We start from the raw sequence: 20,522 nt of genomic DNA, 5'->3' as shown, positions 1-20,522 counted from the left end.
CCATAGTATGTAGAAGAATGATGGTTATCTAATATGTACTCAATACAATTTTGCTAAATTGAATTGAATTGAAATTCTCACTTCTGTTATCTTCCTATATCATGTGTGCACACTATTAAACAAGTGTGTGCATCTTCAAAGGACTGAGTTTTAATATACCTTAGAGATGATCTAATCCAAACCTCTTATTTTGTAGATGAATAAACTGAGATTCAGAGAATTGATCTCTTGGCCAAGTTAAGTAAAAAGTAAAAGTCTTTTTTCTTTAAATCTGATGAACTTAGCAGTGAACAATTCGTGGCTGCTTCTCTAGAATTCAGAAAACTGTCTTTGCTAAAGTCATTATATATTACTTCATTAATTAAAATAGCCTTAAAGTGCTAAAAATATTGAACACATGCATATAAATAATGGAGACTAGAAACAGACTCCAAAACAGAAAGTGGACTAGAAGAAAGACATAATAATATGATTCTAAAAAGGATAAAAATACCTATATGGTTAAAATTAGAAGAAATTATAGGAAACAAAATAAATGAACTTGATGTTATAAAAATAAAGTTTTCCTCAGTGAAAGACACCATATCAAAAGCAATAAAGGAAAGGAAAAGAAGAGGGAAATATCACAGACACTTCTAGTAAAAATTTAACTTTCAAAAATTTATATAGATACAACATATATTTATAAGAAAAAGATCTTTTAAAGAATATATAATGAAAGCATGTGAATAGATGATTAGCACAAATTACCTATAAACATTTGATAAACAGCTGAAACTGCCTTGTAATTAGAGAAATTAACATAAAAGTAACTCTGAAATACCACCTTGCACTAATAATTTGGAAAAGATAATGAAAATGATCATGTTCGAAGAAAGGAATTTAGAAATAAACATTATTTCACTGTAATGGAACTTCTGTAATATCTTTGGAAAGTAATATATGCTTTGTCCCAGTTGTCACATTATAATAGAACATGATAAAAAACAATGGAAAAAAGATATAGCAATATTGTTGAAAGTAGAAAAAAATTTTAAATATTATTTGTCAAATACTTGGGGAATAAACTTGAAAATGTTGTTTTGTTATTATATTGGAATATTTTTTAAATCATAAGAAATTGCAAATATTAAATATATGGGAAGACGTATGAAATAATTCATAACAAAGGAAATAAAACAATATATACACTGGACATGGTGATATGAGAAAAGTAAAAATAGCTATAAAATTTAAAATGCAGAGGAAAATGCATTCTGAAGAGATCATGGAAACAAAAAAGAGTGTTTTTGTTATTATTTTGTTAAAGTTAGCAAATACATTTTAAGCAAAAATATTTATATTAAGTTTTTTTTCAAATATGATAATTTGTTTGTATCCCTGTTGTTTTTTGGTAAAGGTACAAAAGTAGAATGCTCCCTAAAATTGGAACTGACCAAATGAAAATTAATTACTCCAGAACACTTAAAACAAAATAAAATTTATTAGAAAATGGAGGATAATATAAGATAATTCATATTAAAAATCTGACTTGGACAAAAAGGATCAAGGCAAAGAAAGAACAGGGGCAGCTAGATGGCACAGTGCATAGAGCACCAGCCCTGCAGTCACCATAATCTGAGATCAAATCTAAGATCAGACACTTAACACTTTCTAGTTGTGTGACTCTGGGTGAATCACTTTACCCAAATTATCTCACAAAAGAAAAAAAAAAAAAGAACCAAAAATCCTAAGAGTATCTGAAATCCATGACCAAAAAAAGATTTGAACATCATAATTTAAGAACTCCTTAAAGAAAATTTCCCAGTTACATTAAGACCAAAAGGTGATATGAAAATAGAAAGAATAAACTAATCTCCCAAAAAGAAACTCCAAATGAAAACTCCAAAATATGTCACTGGCCAAATCTGCAACATGAAAACAAAAGAAAAAATATTACAAGTAGCCAGAAGGAAAGAATTCCCATATTAAGGAAACTCTATCAAGATTGTATAAGATTTGCCAGCTATCACACTTAAAAAGCAGAGAACATGGAATAAAATAGTCCAAAAGACTTACAAGGTCTCTAACCAAGAACAAAACCATAAACAGCAAATTGAGTATCATGCTACATGAGAAAAAAGATTAACCTTTAACAAAATAAAGAATTTTCAAGTATTCACGATGAAAAAAACTGAACATTAAACATTAAAACATTAAAAGTACTTTAAAATATAAATATAGAAGTCAAGAGAAATAATGTAACTACAAGTGAATTATTGGAAAAAATTTTATAAGGATGGAGTGTTTCTATTCTAATGGAGAGAGTGAATAGTAAAAAGATGCTTCTTAAAAAATTAATTAAATAAATTAATAACACTTGCATACTCTTATCACACAGGTTTTGGAGAATGGCATTAGGTAATATCTGTAATGTGTTTTGTAATTATAAAGTGCTATATAATTATAAGCTAATACTACTGCTTTCATTATCATGTAGTTTCTTTCCTTCAATAAATAATCCCAGTGCCCATTAAAAAATAGACAAAAGTTTTATATCTAAATAATTCTTTCAAATGTATTGGTTTGGGAAACAACATATTTATTTCAATAATTTTGCTGTTGTTCAAAGTACTTTTGAAGTTCCTATTTGAATAATCTACATTATTTTGATTATATTTCTTGGAGGCAAATCATTATCTTTTGAAGGTGAAGTTTATTTTTTGTAACAGCTAGTAGTCATTGAGGGCCATATGTGATGAAGAAGTTGGACAATTAAACTTTAGGGTTAAAAAGGAGATATATCTATACAGTAATGAATCTTTTGGGGTAAACTTATTCCTTAAACAATTCATAGAAAAATGTGTTCTAAAATGTTTAGAACAATGGAGTTTAAACCTTTACATTTGATTGAAAATCAAAAACATTTCAAAGTTGGCTTGTTTTTTAATTACAAACAAAAGAAAATTGTCCAAGAGATCTTTTAGCCCTTTCATGATGTAAACTTCTCCCAGCTGCTTTTATAACAAACAATAGAAACAAAAGAGTCCTCAACAGTTGCAGGAAGGTCATGCTGATTCTTGCTTTAATAACAGAATTTATCCAAACTGCAGCAGAGATTCCTGTCCTTCAGGGAGGAAAGGGGAAAACACTGTTTTAACAGTTTATTCTTGTCAAATACATGCTATATTTTATTTCATAAAATAAAAAGTAATATATCAGATCACTTTCTGAAGTCAAAGAACCTAACAGAGGCATTTCATAGAGCATTTCAAGGAGATAATAGAAAACAATTAATAGATAGTTGCTTTTTTTAAGTTGCCATGAGCCAGAATTTTTAGTAATTTTTAAAATTTTAAACTTAAATAAAAAATAAGAAAACAAAAAAAAATTATCATGTACACAGCAGACCATAAGAAAGGGTTATAAAACAATAAATGTCCATTTCAAGATAACCTGTATGATAAATATTGCACATTGTTTTCAAAGTTGCCCAGCTTTCTTTTTGCTTCCTTGCTAGTTTTCTTTTGTTCTCTGCAATGCATTTTTTACTTTATTTTCCTTTTCCTCCTCCTCCCCCACAAAAGAAGGCTACAATTAAGTGTATATATATATATATATGTATATATATATATATATATATTCACACACATACATATATAAGTATACATATATATTTATACACACATAGATGTATATAAACATACATATACACATACATGTAAGATTGTCCTATTTTGTACTGCTAGGTATTTTAAATTTACTTTATCTTTGTATAATATCTCTCATTTTTATCTTTTCTGAAAGTACATATTGTTGAATTCATATTTTAATCTGCTATCCATTTCCATTTTATCAGTAAATTCAGTCCACTCACATTCTAATCTACAATTACTTGCATATTTTCTTCCTTCCTATTTTTCTTTACATCCTTTGCACGCTATTTACCTTATACCTCCTCACTGCTCTGCTTTATTTCTATTTAGTACCTTGTCCTCCTTTTTCTTAACCTATCCAACACTCTAACAGTCCCTCCCTTGATCTCTCTCCCCACCCTATCCCCTTAACTCCATTTAAAAGACTTTTATTCACTTCTAGATATATATGTTCTCTTTTTAACCCATTTCCAAAGGTTTCTAGCATTACTTGCTCTCACTACTACTAGCTTCTTCTATCTCATATTTTTCCTTTGATACCTCATTTGTATGAGATAATTATTCCTTTTTTATCTCTCCCTACATGATTTTATTTTTTCAACTCAGACCATACCCTTCTAACTACTCCAAAAATGATGACAATCATAAGAGTACTGCTTATATTTTCATATATACTAAGTAAACAATTTGATCTTATTGAGTTCATTATAATTGGTTTTTAGTGTTTGTTGTGTTGGGAAGGGGGAAGTAGGGAAAGGGAGAGGAAAAAACTTGGAGAACAGGATTTTGCAAAGGTTAATATTGAAGACTATTTTTATATGTATTTGAAAAAATAAAATACTATTTTGAAAAAAGAATTATTCCCTATCAATAGATGTGAAAGGACTCTACTTCAATTCTCTTCTATTTTGTTATTATTATATGAATTTTTAAAATTAGATTACATTTATGTTTGGAATTTATGATTGTATAGCATGTCTAATACTTGTTTTATCCTAAATTCTGCCCATTTTTCTCAACAATTTTTGTCAAATCTTTATTCCCATATCTTATATCCTTGAATTTAATTCACACTATATTATGTTCAATTGATTTTGGGTCAAGTTCATTGAGAAATTTTTCTATTTTTAAATAGTGCAATTAAATTTAGATAATGACTTTATAATACAATGTGTAATATTAGATTTTTTATCCTTTTCATTCTTATTTTATTTTTGGAAATCCCTCAATAATCTTGACAATTTTTGTCCTCTAGTTTATTTTCTTAAAAAAATTGTAGTGATAAGAGGGAACTTGTGATTCTTTGAAATAGGGAATGACTCTAATTAGTAACTTCTTATTTTAATAAAGGTTGGCTCTTTCTCTACTTTTCAGAAAGCCATCAAGAAATACTTAGAGCACAGAAGAGTTAAATAGCTTGCCCAGGGTAGTTTTGTCAATATGGGTTAGGGTAAAGATATTGTTTTCTAAATTTCTAATTAAAATAACCCCTTAATAGTTTGATTAGCATGACCTTACATTTGTAAATTCACCATGCATAATATTGTCTTTTTTTTTGTCATTTTGCAATAATCTCTTTAATTATTTGTCTCCCTTTATTTTTGTATTTTATAGCTGTACAGTCTTAAGATGTAGATTCATAGTTATTTTATATTTTGTAGATAGGATTTAATAATATTTTCCTTATCATTTTCTATTAGATTTAACAAATCTAATAGATCATTTTAGATTTTCTTATTATACAGAAAAGTTGGGGGCTTGTTTATATATTTTTGTTACTAAAGTTATTGATTATTTCTACACTTTCTTTTTCTCCCATTTCTTCCAGTTTCTTGGTGTTGTTAAATTGAAGTATCTTTTTATGACACCATCAAGTAATAGTAGTGAAACTTGGTTTCTTTTTTGTTTCACTCCTGATCATACAGAAAAGGCTTCTATTGATTCTGTTATACTAAATATTGACTCTTCAATTTGGAACTTCGCTCAAAAAGTTATCAAACTGTGCATACCCTTTGACCCAACAGTGTTTCTACTGGGCTTATATCCCAAAGAGATCTTAAAGGAATGAAAGGGACCCACATGGGCAAAAATGTAGCAACTCTTTTTGTAGTAGCAAGAAACTGGAAACTGAATGGATGCCTATCAATTAGAGAATGGCTGAATAAATTATGGTATATGAATGTTATATAATATAATTGTTCTGTAAAAATTATTGACAGTATAATTTCAGAGAGGCCTGGAGAGACTTACATGAACTGATGCTAAGTGAAACCAGGAGATCATTATATACTTCAACAACAAGACTATATGATGATCAATTCTGATGGACGTGGTTCTCTTCAATATTAAATTAGAAATTAGAGCAATAATAAGGAGTTACTTTGCCCAACTTTATGCCAATAAATTTGATAATCTAAGTGAAATGGATGACTACCTCCAAAACTATAGGCTTCCCAGATTAACAGAAGAAGAAGTAAATAGTCTAAATAATCCCATTTCAGAAAAAGAAATAGAATAAGCTATTAACCAACTCCCTAAGAAAAAATCCCCAGGACCAAATGGATTTACATGTGAATTCTACCAAACATTTAAAGAACAATTAACCCCAATGCTATATAAACTATTTGAAAAAATAGGGAATCCAGGAGTCTTATCAAATTCCTTTTATGACACAGACATGGTACCGATACCTAAACCAGGTAGGTTGAAAACAAAGAAAGAAAATTATAGACCAATCTCCCTAATGAATATTGATACTAAAATCTTAAAAAAGATATTAGCAAAAAGACTACAGAAAATCATTCCCAGGATAATACACCAGGATCAAGTAGGATTTATATGAGGAATACAGGGCTGGTTTAATATTAGGAAAACTATTAATATAATTGACCATATTAATAACCAAATTAACAACAACCATATGATCATCTCAATAGATACAGAAAAAACATTTGATAAAATCCAACATCCATTCCTATTAAAAACACTTGAGAGTATAGGAATCAATGGATTTTTCCTTAAATAGTCAGTAGCACCTATTTAAAACCATCAGTAAGCATCATATGTAATGGGGATAAACTAGAACCATTCCCAATAAGAACAGGAGTGAAACAAGGTTGCTCACTATTACCATTACTATTCAATATTGTATTAGAAATGCTAGCTTTGGCAATAAGAGTTGAGAAAGAGATTAAAGTAATTAGAGTAGGTAATGAGGAAACCGAATTATCACTCTTTGTTGATGATATGATGGTATACTTAGAGAACCCCAGAGATTCTGCTAAAAAGCTATTGGAAATAATCCACACCTTTAGCAAAGTTGCAGGATTCAAAATAAACCCACATAAGTCATCAGCATCGTTATATATCACTAACAAAATTCAACAGTTAGAGTTACCAAGGGAAATTCCATTTAAAGTAACTACTGATAGTACAAAATATTTAGAAATCTATCTGCCAAGGGAAAATCGGGAACTATATCAGCAAAACTACAAAACTCTTTCCACACAAATAAAGTCAGATCTAACCAATTCGAAAAATATTAAATGCTCTTTGAATAGGAACTACCTAAACTAATCGATATATTTAGCGCTGTGCCAGACTCCCCAAAAACTATTTTAATGACCTAGAAAAAATAACAACAAAGTCATATGGAAAAACAAATGGTCAAGAATTTCAAGGGAACTAGTGAAAAAAAAAAAATCAAATGAAGGTGGCCTAGCTGCACCAGATCTAAAATTATATTATAAAACAGCTGAGGGTAGTCGGGTTGGACGATTAATTGGGCCGATTTGCCAGTTGTGGTAATGATAAGTCCTAGCAATGCCAAGGTATCAATGTTTGTTATGGGGATTTGTTGAATGTCTCAAGAGTTGCTGTTAATTATCAGTCAGGCCATAGAAAGTATAAAGCCAATGTCACCAATTTGGTCATAAAGGAAGGCCTGTAGGGTGGCAGTGTTTGCATCTATTCAGCTGAACCACCATCCAATGAGTATGAATGATATGATTCCTACTACTCCTCATCCAATGAAAAGTTGAAATAGGTTATTTGCAGAGAAAAGAATGATTATAGTGAATAGGAACGTGATTAGGTATTTAAAGAACTGGTGGTTCCCAAAACCATTTGGTATTGGCTAAAAAATAAATTAGTTGATCAGTGGAATAGGTTAGGTTCAAATGACAAAATAGTCAATAAGGTTAATAATCTAGTGTTTGACAAACTCAAAGACTCCAGCTTTTGGGATAAGAACTCACTGTTTGACAAAAACTGCTGGGAAAATTGGAAATTAGTATGACTGAAACTAGGCATTGGCCCACACTTAACACCTTATACTAAGGTCAGGTCAAAATGGGTTAGTGACCTAGGCATAAAGAATGGGATTATAAATAAATTAGAAGAACATAGGATAGTTTACCTCTCAGACCTGTGGAAGAGGAAGGAATTTATGACCAAAGAAGAACTAGAGACTATTATTGATCATAAAATAGAAATTTTTGATTATATCAAATTGAAAATTTTTTGTACAAACAGAACTAATGCAGACAAGATTAGAAGGGAAAAAATAAACTGGGAAAACATTTTTATAGTCAAATGTTCTGATAAAGGCCTCATTTCCAAAATATATAGAGAATTGACTCTAATTTGTAAGAAATCAAGCCATTTTCCAATTATTAAATTGTCAAAGGATATGAACAGATAATTCTCAGATGAGGAAATTGAAACTATTTCTAGCCATATGAAAAGATTCTCCAAGTCATTATTAATCAGAGAAATGCAAATTAAGAGAACTCTGAGATACCATTATACACCTGTAAGATTGGCTAGCATGACAGGGAAAGATAACAAATGTTGAAGGGGATGTGGGAAAACTGGGACACTGATAGATTGTTGGTGGAATTGTGAATGCATCCAGCCATTCTGGAGAGTGGGATTTGGAACTATGCTCAAAAAGTTATCAAAATGTCCATACCCTTTGATCCAGCAGTGTTACTACTGAGTTTATATCCCAAAGAGATCTTAAAGAAGGGAAAGGGACCTATATGTGCAAGAATGTTTTTGACAGCCCTCTTTGTAGTCACCAGAAACTGGATACTGAATGGATGCTCATCAATTGGATAATGGATGAATGAATTATGGTATATGAATGTTATGGAATATTATTGTTCTGTAAGAAATGACCAGCAGGAGGATTTCAGAAAGACCTAGAGAGACTTACATGAACTGATGCTGAGTGAAATGAGCAGGACAAAGAGATCATTAACAATACTATATATGATCAACAACAATACTATATGATGATCAATTCTGATAGATGCAGCCCTCTTCAACAATGAGATGAACCAAATCAGTTCCAATAGAGCAGTAATGAATTGAATCTGATACACCCAGCGAAAGAACTCTGGGAGATGACTATGAACCACTACATAGAATTCTCAATCCCTCTATTTTTGCCTGACTGCATTTTTGATTTCCTTCACAGGCTAATTGTATACTATTTCAAAGTCTGATTCTTTTTGTACAGCAAAATAACTGTAGGACATGTATACATATATTGTATTTAACTTATACTTCAACATATTTAACATTCATTGGTCAACCTGCCACCTGGGAAAGGGGTGGGCAGAAAGAGAGGAAAAAGGTTTTGCAATTGTCAATGTTGAAAAATTACTAATGCATATATCTTGTAAATAAAAAGCTATAATAAAATATATTATAAATAAAAAAGAAAGACATAATCTAATGCTAAAGAATGAATGGGAAAAAACAACAAATCACAGACACGATCCATATTTTAATCTAAGAGGATGAAAATAATGAGACAACATACAAAAATTTATGGGATGCAATCAAAGTAGTTCTTAGGGTAAATTTTATATCTCTAAATAGTTACAATTAAAATAGGAAAAGTAATGATCAATGAATTGGGTATACAACTAAAAAATCTAGAAAATAACAGATTTAAAACCCCCAAATAAACAACAAATTATAAAATTTGAAATTCAAAGGAGAGATTAATAAAATTGAAACTAAGAAGAAGAGCTAAAACAAAGAAAATTGCATACCAAGCTCCCTAATGGATATCGATGCAAAAATTTTAAATACTAGCAGAAAAAACACCAACTTAATAAGCAGGATAATATACTATGACTAAGTGGGATTTAAACCAGGAATTCAGGGCCAGTTCAATATCAGGAATACAATTGCCATAATCGACCCTATCAATAACAAAGCCAACAGAAATCATATGATAACCTTAATAGATATTGAAAAAGCTTTTGACAAGATACAGTATCTATTCTTATTAAAAACACTAGAGAGCACAGGGAAAAAGGACGTTTTTCTTAAAATAATAACCAATATCTGTCTAAAACCAACAGCAAGCATTATTTGTAATGGAGAGAAGCTAGATATATTCCCAATAAGATCAGGAGTGAAACAAATATGCCCATTATCACCACATGATGCCCATTATCATCACATGATACTAGACATGTTGGCTTTAGAAATAAGAAAAATAAAAATAAAAGGAATTAGAATAGGTAAAGAGGAAATGAAACTATCACTCTCTGCAGATGATATAAAATATATACTTGAGAACCTCAGAAATCATCCTAAAAACTACTGGAAACAATTCATAGCTTTAGCAAAGTTGCAGGATATAAAATAAACCTACACAAATCACCAACATTTCTATATATTACTAACAAAGCCCATAAGCAAGAGATAGAAAGAGAAATTCCATTTAAAATAACTATAAACAAAATAATAGTTGTGTGTCTACCTGCCAAGACAAACACAGGAACTGTGAACCCAATTACAAAATACTTCTCACACAAATAATGTCAGATCTAAACAATTTGAAAAGTATCAGTTGTTCATGAGTAGGCCAAACTAATACAATTATAATGGCAATTCTATCTAAATTGGTATACTTGTTCAGTGTCATACTAATCTAACTGCTAGAAAATTGAATGGAGACAGAAAGGATTACACATTATTCTCGGCAGTTCATGAAACCTATACAAAAATTGACCCTATATTAGGACATAAAGACTTCAAAATCAAATGCATAAAGGAAGAAATAATTAATGCATTTTTTCAGATCACAATGAAATAAAAATTACATTTAATAAATGGCCAAGGGAAAATAGACCAAAAAGTAATGGAAACTAAATAATCTCAATTAATGGGTAAAACAGCAAATCATAGACACAATTAACAATTTCATACAAGAGAATAACAATAATGCAACAACACACCAAAATTTGTGAGATGCAGCTAAAGTGGTGATAAGAGACAATTTTAAATCCCTAGATGCTTACTTGCAAATGATATAGAAAGAGAAGATCAATGAATTGGGCTTGCAACTAAAAAAGCTAGAAAAAGAACAAAAAAAAAAAAAAAAAAAAACCAATCAAATACCAAACTTGAAATTCTAAAAATAAAAGGAAAAATTAATGAAACTGAAAGTAAAAAACAAAAAACTATTGAATTAATAAATAAACTGAGTTGGTTTTATTAAAAAAAAAAACACCAAAAGAGATAAACTTTTAATTGATTTGATTAGAAAAAGGAAAGAGTAAAATCAAATTATTAGTCTCAAAAATGAAAAGGGACAACTTTCCACCAATGAAGAAGGAATTAGAGCAATAATTAGGAGTTACTTTGCAATATTATTGGTAGTGTTTTGCCAACAAATTTGATAACCTAAGTGAAATGGAGGAATACTTACAAAATATATATTGCCCAGATTAACAGAAAAGAAAATAAATTACTTAAATAGTTCCATTTTAGAAAAAGAAATAGGACAAGCTATTACTCAACTCCCTAATAAAATATCCCCAGGAACATTTAAAGACCAATTAACTCCAATAATATTTTTGTAAAAAAAAAAAAAAAAAAAAGGGAATGAAGGAGTCCTACCAAATTCTTTTCTGACACAGACATGGTACTGATAACTAAATCAGGTAGGACAAAAATAGAGAAAGAAAAGTATAGATCAATTTCCCTAATGAATATTGATGCTAAAATCTTAAATAAAATATCAGCAAAAAGATTACAGAAAATCATCTCCAGGATAATAGATAATACACCATGACCAAGAAGGATTTACCAGAATTGCAGGTCTGGTTCAATATTAGGAAAACTATTAACATAACAGACTATATTAATAACCAAATTAACAAAAACTATATGATCACTTCAATAGATGCAGAAAAAGCATTTGATAAAATTTAACACCCATTCCTATTAAAAACACTTGATAGTATAGGAATAAATGGACTTTTCCTTAAAATACTTAATAACATCTATTCAAAACCATCAGTAAGCATCATATGTAATGATGCTGAACTGTAACCATTCCCAATAAAATCAGGAGTGAAACAAGGATGCCCACTATCACCATTACTATTCAATATTATATTAGAAATGCTAGTTTCTGCAATACAAGATAAAAAAGAGATTAAAGGAATAAGAGTAGGTAATGAGGAAACCAAAATTATCACTCTTTGCAGATGACATAATGGTATACTTAGTGAACCCCAGAGATTCTACTAAAAAGCTATTAGAAATAATCCACAACTTTAGCAAAGTTGCAGGATACAAAATAAATCCACATAAATCATCAGCATTTTTACATCACTAGCAAAATCCAAAAGCAAGAGATATAAAGAAAAATTCCATTTAAAATAACTGTCGATAGTGTAAAATATTTGGGAATGTATTTGCCAATGGAAAGTCAGGAAGTATATGAGCAAAATTACAAAACACATCCATGCAAATAAAGTCAAATCTAAAGAATTGTAAAATATTAAGTACTCTTGGATAGCTTGAGGAAATATAATAAAGACTAAACTATTCTGTTTACTTAGTACTATACCAATCAGAAACTATTATAATGATCTAGAAAAAATAACAACAACGTCATATGGAAAAACAAAAAATCAAGAATTTCAAGGGAACTAAAAAAAAAAAAAAAAAAAAAAAAAAGAATGAAGGTGGACTATCTGTACCTGATCTAAAACTATGTTATAAAACAGCAATCATCAAAACCATTTGGTATTTGCTAAGAAATAGACTAATTAATCAGTGGAATAGATTAGGTTCACAGGTAAAAGTAGTCAATAACTATAGCAATCTAGTGTTTGACAAATCCAAAGACCCAAACTTTTGGGATAAGAATGCATTATTTGACAAAAACTTCTGGGAAACTTGGTATTGACCCACACTTAACACTGTACACCAAAATATGATCAAAATGGGTTCATGATCTAGTCATAAAGAATAAGATTATAAATAAATTAGAAGAACATAGGATAGTTTACCTCTCAGACCTGTGGAGGAGAAAGGAAGAACTAGAAATCATTATTGACACAAAATTTTGATTATATCAAATTAAAAAGTTTTTCTACAAACAAAACTAATGCAGACAAGATTAGAAGGGAAGTAATAAACTGGAAAAACACCTTTATAATTCAAAGTTCTGATAAAGGCCTCATTTCCAAAATATATAGGGAATTGACTCTAATGTATAAGAAATCAAGCCGTTCTCCAATTGATAAATTGTCAAACCATATGAACAAACAATTCTCAGGTGAAGAAATTGAAACTATTATTGATCAGAGAAATGCACATTAAAACAACACTTGTCAGATTTTCTAAGATGACAGGAAAAGATAAGGATGAATGCTGCAGGGAATGTGGGAAAATTGGGAAACTGGGACACTGTTGCATTCTTGGTGGAGTTGTGAACAGATCCAAGCATTCTGGAGAGCAATCTGGAATTATGCCCAAAAAGTTGTCAAATTGTGCATACCCTTTGATCCAGCAATGTTACTACTGGGCTTATATCCCAAAGAGATACTAAAGAAGGGAAAGGTACCTGTATGTGCCATAATGTTTGTGGCAGCCCTTTTTATAGTGGCTAGAAACTGGAAATTGAATGGATGCCCATGAATTGGATAATGATTGGTAAATTGTGGTGTATGAATATTATGGAATATTATTGTTCTGTAAAAAATGACCAGCAGGATAAATACAGAGAGGCTTGGAGAGACTTACATGAACTGATGCTAAGTGAAATGAGCAGAACCAAAAGATCATTATACACTTCAACAATGAAACTGTATGAGTATCAGTTCTCATGGAAGTGACTATCTTCAACAATGAGAGGATCCAGATCAGTTCCAATTGATCAGTAATGAACAGAACCAGCTACACCCAGCAAACAAAAAAAAAAAAAAAGAAAGAAAAAAAGAAAAAAAAACTGGGAAATGAGTGTGGATCACAACATAAAATTTACACTTTCTGTTAATGTTTCCTTAAATTTGTTTTTTCCCAAGTTATTTTTACCTTCTTTTTAAATCTGATTTTTCTTGTATAGCAAGACAACTGTATAAATATATATGTGTATATTATATTTAACATATACTTTAACATATTTAACATGTATGAGACTATTTGCTATCTAGGAGAGGGGATGGAAGGAAGGAGGGGAAAATTTGGAACAGAAATTTTTACAAGGGTAAATGTTGAAAAATTACCCATGCATATGTTTTGTCAATAAAAAGCTATAAATTTTTTTTTAAAATTTATTCTGTGTAAGGTTCTGGCCAATGCATTACAATGCAATAATAAATGCCTACTGAGAGGATTATTCAGTCAGCACAAGGATGGTTAAATTATTTTGTCATTAACATGATGATATCAGTTCCAAAGTAATAATATCGACATCATCATGATTGCATTAATATTCCATCATTAGCACCAGCATAAGACCCTAGGAATCATCTTGTTCAACTCCTAACTGGCCTACAGCCACAAGTGTTTGTCCTCTTAATATTTATTGTGAATCATGAAATAGGAAAGACTTTAAGAATGAGTCCATTAACCAGTGTAAGAGTTGATTGAATAAGTCAATCAAGTCAACCAACCCCATCTAAAGTGATGATACCTTAATGATTTGAAAACAAGTGTCATTCTACCAATCAATCTCAATCATAGTTTTTTAGCTCAAATTAATCAATCAAACACTTTATATTCTGTGTTAAATGTCATTGAATGTGCTAAGGTGAAGTAGCACAAGAAGTATGCATCAATAATCTGAAAAAATTTTGGCTATACCCTACAAGTAGTTTATAAAATATCGGACAAGTTGAGAAAATATGGGAGAGTTTCAACATAAAACCACTGAAAAACTGCTTGGGGACAGTAAAGGAGAGACTTCACTTAGGTCTCCTTCTTTCCTCCTTCTCTACCCTTGGCTAAAAGAGGAACCAAAACGGTTTTTTGGATGGCTCTGAAGGATGTCACACTTTCCATTTTCCTGTCAGAAACTTAGCACCACCACCATCTACTCATCCACTCAAGATAGACTGGAGACAGTGTCATAAACAAATTACAAATAGATCTAAGGAGAACTTGAGTAGTCCAATAAGTAGAAGGAACTCTAGGCCACAGGAGCCATGATTTCTCTATCACATATATTTTCTTTTTTTATTTTATGGAATAAAACAAGCTTTCCTTGTATATGAAACTGTATGTAAGTAAATACATATATATATATATATATACACATATATATATATACATATATATATATATCTGCATGCATGTATATATATATATATATACAAACATTTGTGTGTGAAGTTATTCTATGCATACTTCTATTTATCAATGTTTTCTCTGAATGCAGATAGCATCAATCTTTATATTTTCCTTTATTTTTAATTTGTGTATTTATACCAGTCAAAATGACTTAGTCATTCAAAGTTATTCTTAAAACAGTATTTTGACTTCTATATAGGTCATATATTTTGGGGAGGGATTATACAAATTATATTACCATTTTTGATACACATTTCTAATAGCCGTTTGAATCCAGGTGATTAAATGATACTAGGTTTAATTATTTTAAGAAGCAAACTAAAAGGGCTCTGTAATGAAGAGTACTAAGAATTAGTATCAAAATGACTCAGGGGTACCCCAAAAATCTTATGTGATTAGATGAATAAAGTAACTAAACTCTGGGGATCTGACATGTTAGTGGAGCAAAAGTTGGGATAATCACTCAAAATTATTAATTATATTAGCATGTGCTTTTTGGAATAGAGGAGATTATGTAAGTACAATGAAACATTATAAAGTTGCCCAGCTATACCCTTTAGCCACATTTTAGCCTGTTCTAAAACTGTTCTTATTTGGCTCTCTTTAGTCCTAACTGGGATAGCAGATTTTATTGCCCTTTAAACCCTACCAATCAGTGCCTGTTAACAAACCAAGATCAATCCCTCCTTCTATGTTTTCAGTAACTACACTTTTCATCTTCCCAGTTCCTGGCATAAGGCCTTTTCATTCCTTAATACTATCAATACATGACCTCACTTTTTCGCGATTCAATTCATTTTTTTTTTACAAATATTCATTAAGTGTATTTTATATACTTGGCCACTCTCTTAAGGTAGATATTTTAAAAAAACAAAAAATCAAAATAGTCACTCCCCTCAAGAATATTAAATTACCCTGAAGCCCTGTTTACATTTAGCCAGGACAGAAGATACTTTTCCCCTTCCTCTCCCTCAGCCCCATCTATATTGATAATCAGTTCTATCAATACCAAATCAGAATAGAAGATCCCAGTCCTCTGTCCAAATACTACCAACTAGTAGATTACTCTACACCAGAAGCTCTAACTCAGATGGAATGCTAGATATGGGTACAGGAAGAACAGAGTTCAAATTTTGCTTCAGAAACTAGCTCTGTGACCATGGCTAAGCCACTTAAATTTTATGATAATAATGGTAACTACTTTCTAGGATTGTTGTGAAAATAAAATGAATTCATACTTATGAGTGCTTTACAAATCTTAAATGCTAGCAAATATTAATGTGGGGTGTATGAGCTGTTCAGGTGGTAGAATCATGGATGAGAACAATTTGCTCCAATGGCCAGGGGCTGAAGCAGGCACTGTGGAGCATTTACAATTTAGTCAGGCATTGAAGACACCAAGGTCATACACTGTATCCTGGGCCATTGCCAATCATCTTGACTTCTGTCCTGGGAAAGGACACTGGAGGTTTGATGACTCGGGAAAAGAGAGTGAGACTGATGACTGTATAACAGCCTCATCTAAATCCAATTTACTTGAATGTAATCACCTATAATGTCATTGTTCCTCTTCAAAAACAAAAGACAAATAACAACAATATTAATATAACACTGCAAGATCAGACACATCTTATTCCCATCTCAAGCAAACAATGAATATTAAATCAAAACAAAAGCTATCATAATAAAGAAATTCTGCAACATAAAGGAAGAACAAATAAAGTTCTTTCAGAAATGTGAGTTGAAAGAGTGGCATGAAAGAAATCTCATAATAAATTGCACAAGATAATTAGAGAATTAAAATGGTGCAGTGAATATATCACTTGCTTAAGAGACCAAAAAACTGAGTTCAAATCCTGTATCTATCTGACCTTTCGGCAAATCATTTAAGCCCCTTAGGGTTCAGATTTTTTCACTATAAAAGCGGATATGTGGATTAGTTGCCCTCTAAGGTCCCTTATGACAACACGACCCTAATTAATATGGGGATATCTTAAAAAAAAAAAAAAAAAAAGCAACGGAGAAGAAATGAGCTATGAATTAGAAAAAATCAAAACTGTGAAGTAAAGCTAACTCCAAAGGATCTTGACAACTAGCATTGGGGAAAATGATAAGATGGATTTCAGTAGGAATAAAATGAAGTCTTATACTTGGCTCCTAAAAAGGGAAAAAAAAACATCTGCACAAGTACAAGCTGGATTAAGCAGAGAATGATGGCGATATGAGAGAGGATGAAATGGAGAGCAGTTGGTGAACTAAAAAGCTACAAATGAGTTAACAGTTAGATTGTGCAGACAACACAGTTTATAGAAGGTAGAACTGTACTGTGAGACAGAACAAAAGAATGAAAAGAAGGAAGGAAGAAACAGAGGAAAAAAAAGAAGAATAAAAAGGAGAGTTTATATATATAAAATTTATTTATTTATTTTTATCATTGGATCAACCCTAACCCTCATAAGACCTAATCGAGACTTTTGTTCTCAATGCATGAAAGACTACAAAGAAAAATGAAAGAAGTATTAAACTGACTATCAAACTGAAGATCTGCAGACCTTTTGTGCTGACCTCTTTGTTGTACTGTTGTTATACCTCGACAATACACCAGTGCCATGCTAGGAAACTGAATCACTTCAATTTGAGTGGTTTTAGGAACATTCTTAATATCACCTGGAAGGATAAGGTAGGAGACATTAAGGTCCTTTCTCTAACTAAACTGTGAAGCATTCCAACTCTAGAGCAGAGTGCAACACTGTTGGGTTGGGCACATTGTTTGAATGCCAAATATACATTCACCAAAAAAGACTTTTATGAGGAATTCACATAGAGCAAGCATTCACAAGGTGGTCAAAAAAAGTAACATAAGGACACTTTCAAGGTCTCCTTTAAGAAACTTTAGAATTAATTATATGATATAACAAACACTGGCACAGGGCTGCCCAGCATGCTTTGTCCTCATCAAAGAACATGCTGTGCTCCATAAGCAAAGCAGACTTGAATTAGCTCAGAAGAAACACAAGATGTGCAAAGTTAGACAATTCACCCCAAATGTTCGTAGAGATTATCTGTGCCCAACCTATGGTAAGCATCCTGAGCCACAATTCGACACATTAGTTTGACTCTAACATAGTGGTGTCATTTTGCTTCTCTTAAAGAATGAAGGACAACAACTAATCAATCTTACAATTACTTAACCAGTATCCCCATTCCCAATAATCTACACAGTTTTTCCCATTGCCTTAAATCAATACCATCTTGTATATCCCACCTTATCCTATTCCTTCCCCCTTTATTTCTTTCTAGATTTTTGGAGTGTGCTATACCCTCATTTCTTACAGAACAATAATATTCCATAACATTCATATACCATAATTTACCCAACCATTCTCCAATTGATGGGCATCTGTTCATTTTCCAGTTTCTAGCCACTACAAAATGGGCTGCCACAAACATTTTGGCACATACAGGTCCCTTTCCCTTCTTTAGTATTTCCTTGTAGTAGCCCAGTAGTAGTACGGCTGGGTCAAAGGGTATGCACAGTTTGATAACTTTTTGGGCATAATTCCAGATTGCTCTCCAGAATGGTGGATTCTTTCACAACTCCACCAACAATGCATCAGTGTTCCAGTTTTTCCACATCCCCTCCAACATTCATCATTTTTTCCTGTTGTCTCAGCCAATCTGACAGGCGTGTAGTGGTATCTCAGAGTTGTCTTAATTTGCATTTCTCTGATCAATAGTGATTTGGAACACTTTCATATGAGTGGAAATAGTTTCAATTTCATCATCTGAAAATTGTCTGTTTATATGGTTTGACCATTTATCCATTGGAGAATGGCTTGATTTCTTATAAATTAAAGTCAATTCTCTGTATATTTTGGAGATGAGGCCTTTATCAGAATCTTTAACTATAAAAACATTTTCCAAATTTGTTACTTCCCTTCTAATCTTGTTTGCAATAGTTTTGTTTGTGCAGACGCTTTTTAATTTGATGTAATCAAAATTTTCTATTTTGTGATCAATAATGATCTCTAGTTCTCCTTTGGACACAAATTCCTTCCTCCTCCACAAGTCTGAGAGGTAAACTATCCTATGTTCCTCTAATTTATTTGTGATTTCATTCTTTATGCCTAAATCTCGGACCCATTTTGATCTTATCTTAGTATGTGGTGGTAAATGTGGGTCCATGCCTAGTTTCTGCCATTCTAATTTCCAGTTTTCTCAGCAGTTTTTGTCAAATAATGAATTCTTATCCCAAAGGTTGGAATCTTTGGGTTTGTCAAACACTAGATTGCTATTTTTATTCACTATCTTGCCCTGTGAACCTAACCTATTCCATTGATCAACTAGTCTATTTCTTAGCCAATACCAAATGGTTTTGGTGACTGCTGCTTTATAATATAGTTCTAGATCAGGTACAGCTAGACCACCTTCATTTGATTTTTTTTTCATTACTTCCCTTGAAATTCTTGACCTTTTGTTCTTCCATATGAATTTTGTTGTTATTTTTTCTAGGTCATTAAAATAGTTTCTTGGGAGTCTGATTGGTATAGCACTAAATAAATAGATTAGTTTAGGGAGTATTGTCATCTTAATTATATTCACTTGGCCTATCCAAGAGCACTTAATGTCTTTCCCATTATTTAAATCTGACTTTATTTTTGTGGAAAGTGTTTTGTAATTTTGCTCATATAGTTCCTGACTTTCCTTTGGTAGATATATTCCCAAATATTTTATACTATCGACTGTTATTTTGAATGGAATTTCTCTTTGTATTTCTTGCTGTTTGGATTTTGTTGGTAATGTATAAAAATGCTGAGGATTTATGTGGATTTATTTTGTATCCTGCAACTTTGCTAAAGTTCTGAATTATTTCTAATAGCTTTTTAGCAGTCTTTGGGGTTCTCAAAGTATACCATCATGTCATCAACATTCACTTTTGCAAAATCTTGTGTTCTAAATTTTTCCTCCCTTCCTTCTCCCACCCCTCCACTAGACAATAAGTAATCCAGTATATATTAAACACGTTCAATTCTTCTATACTTATTTCTACAATTAACATGCTTTACAAGAAAAATGAGTTTCAAAAGGGAAATATAAGAAAGAAAACAAAAAATAAGCAAACAATAAAAAATATGAAATAGTATGTCGTGATCCACACTCAGTCTCCACAGTCCTCTCTCTGTGTGCAGATGGCTCTCTGTATTACAAGTCTATTGGAATTGTCCTGAGCCTCCCAGTTGAAAAGAGGAGCATCCATCAGAATCAATCATTGTA

This window comes from Sminthopsis crassicaudata, chromosome 6, assembly GCF_048593235.1.
Source record: "Sminthopsis crassicaudata isolate SCR6 chromosome 6, ASM4859323v1, whole genome shotgun sequence".
NCBI lineage: Eukaryota > Metazoa > Chordata > Mammalia > Dasyuromorphia > Dasyuridae > Sminthopsis > Sminthopsis crassicaudata.
The sequence above is the reverse complement of the archived record's forward strand: the minus strand, read 5'-3'. Positions refer to the sequence as shown.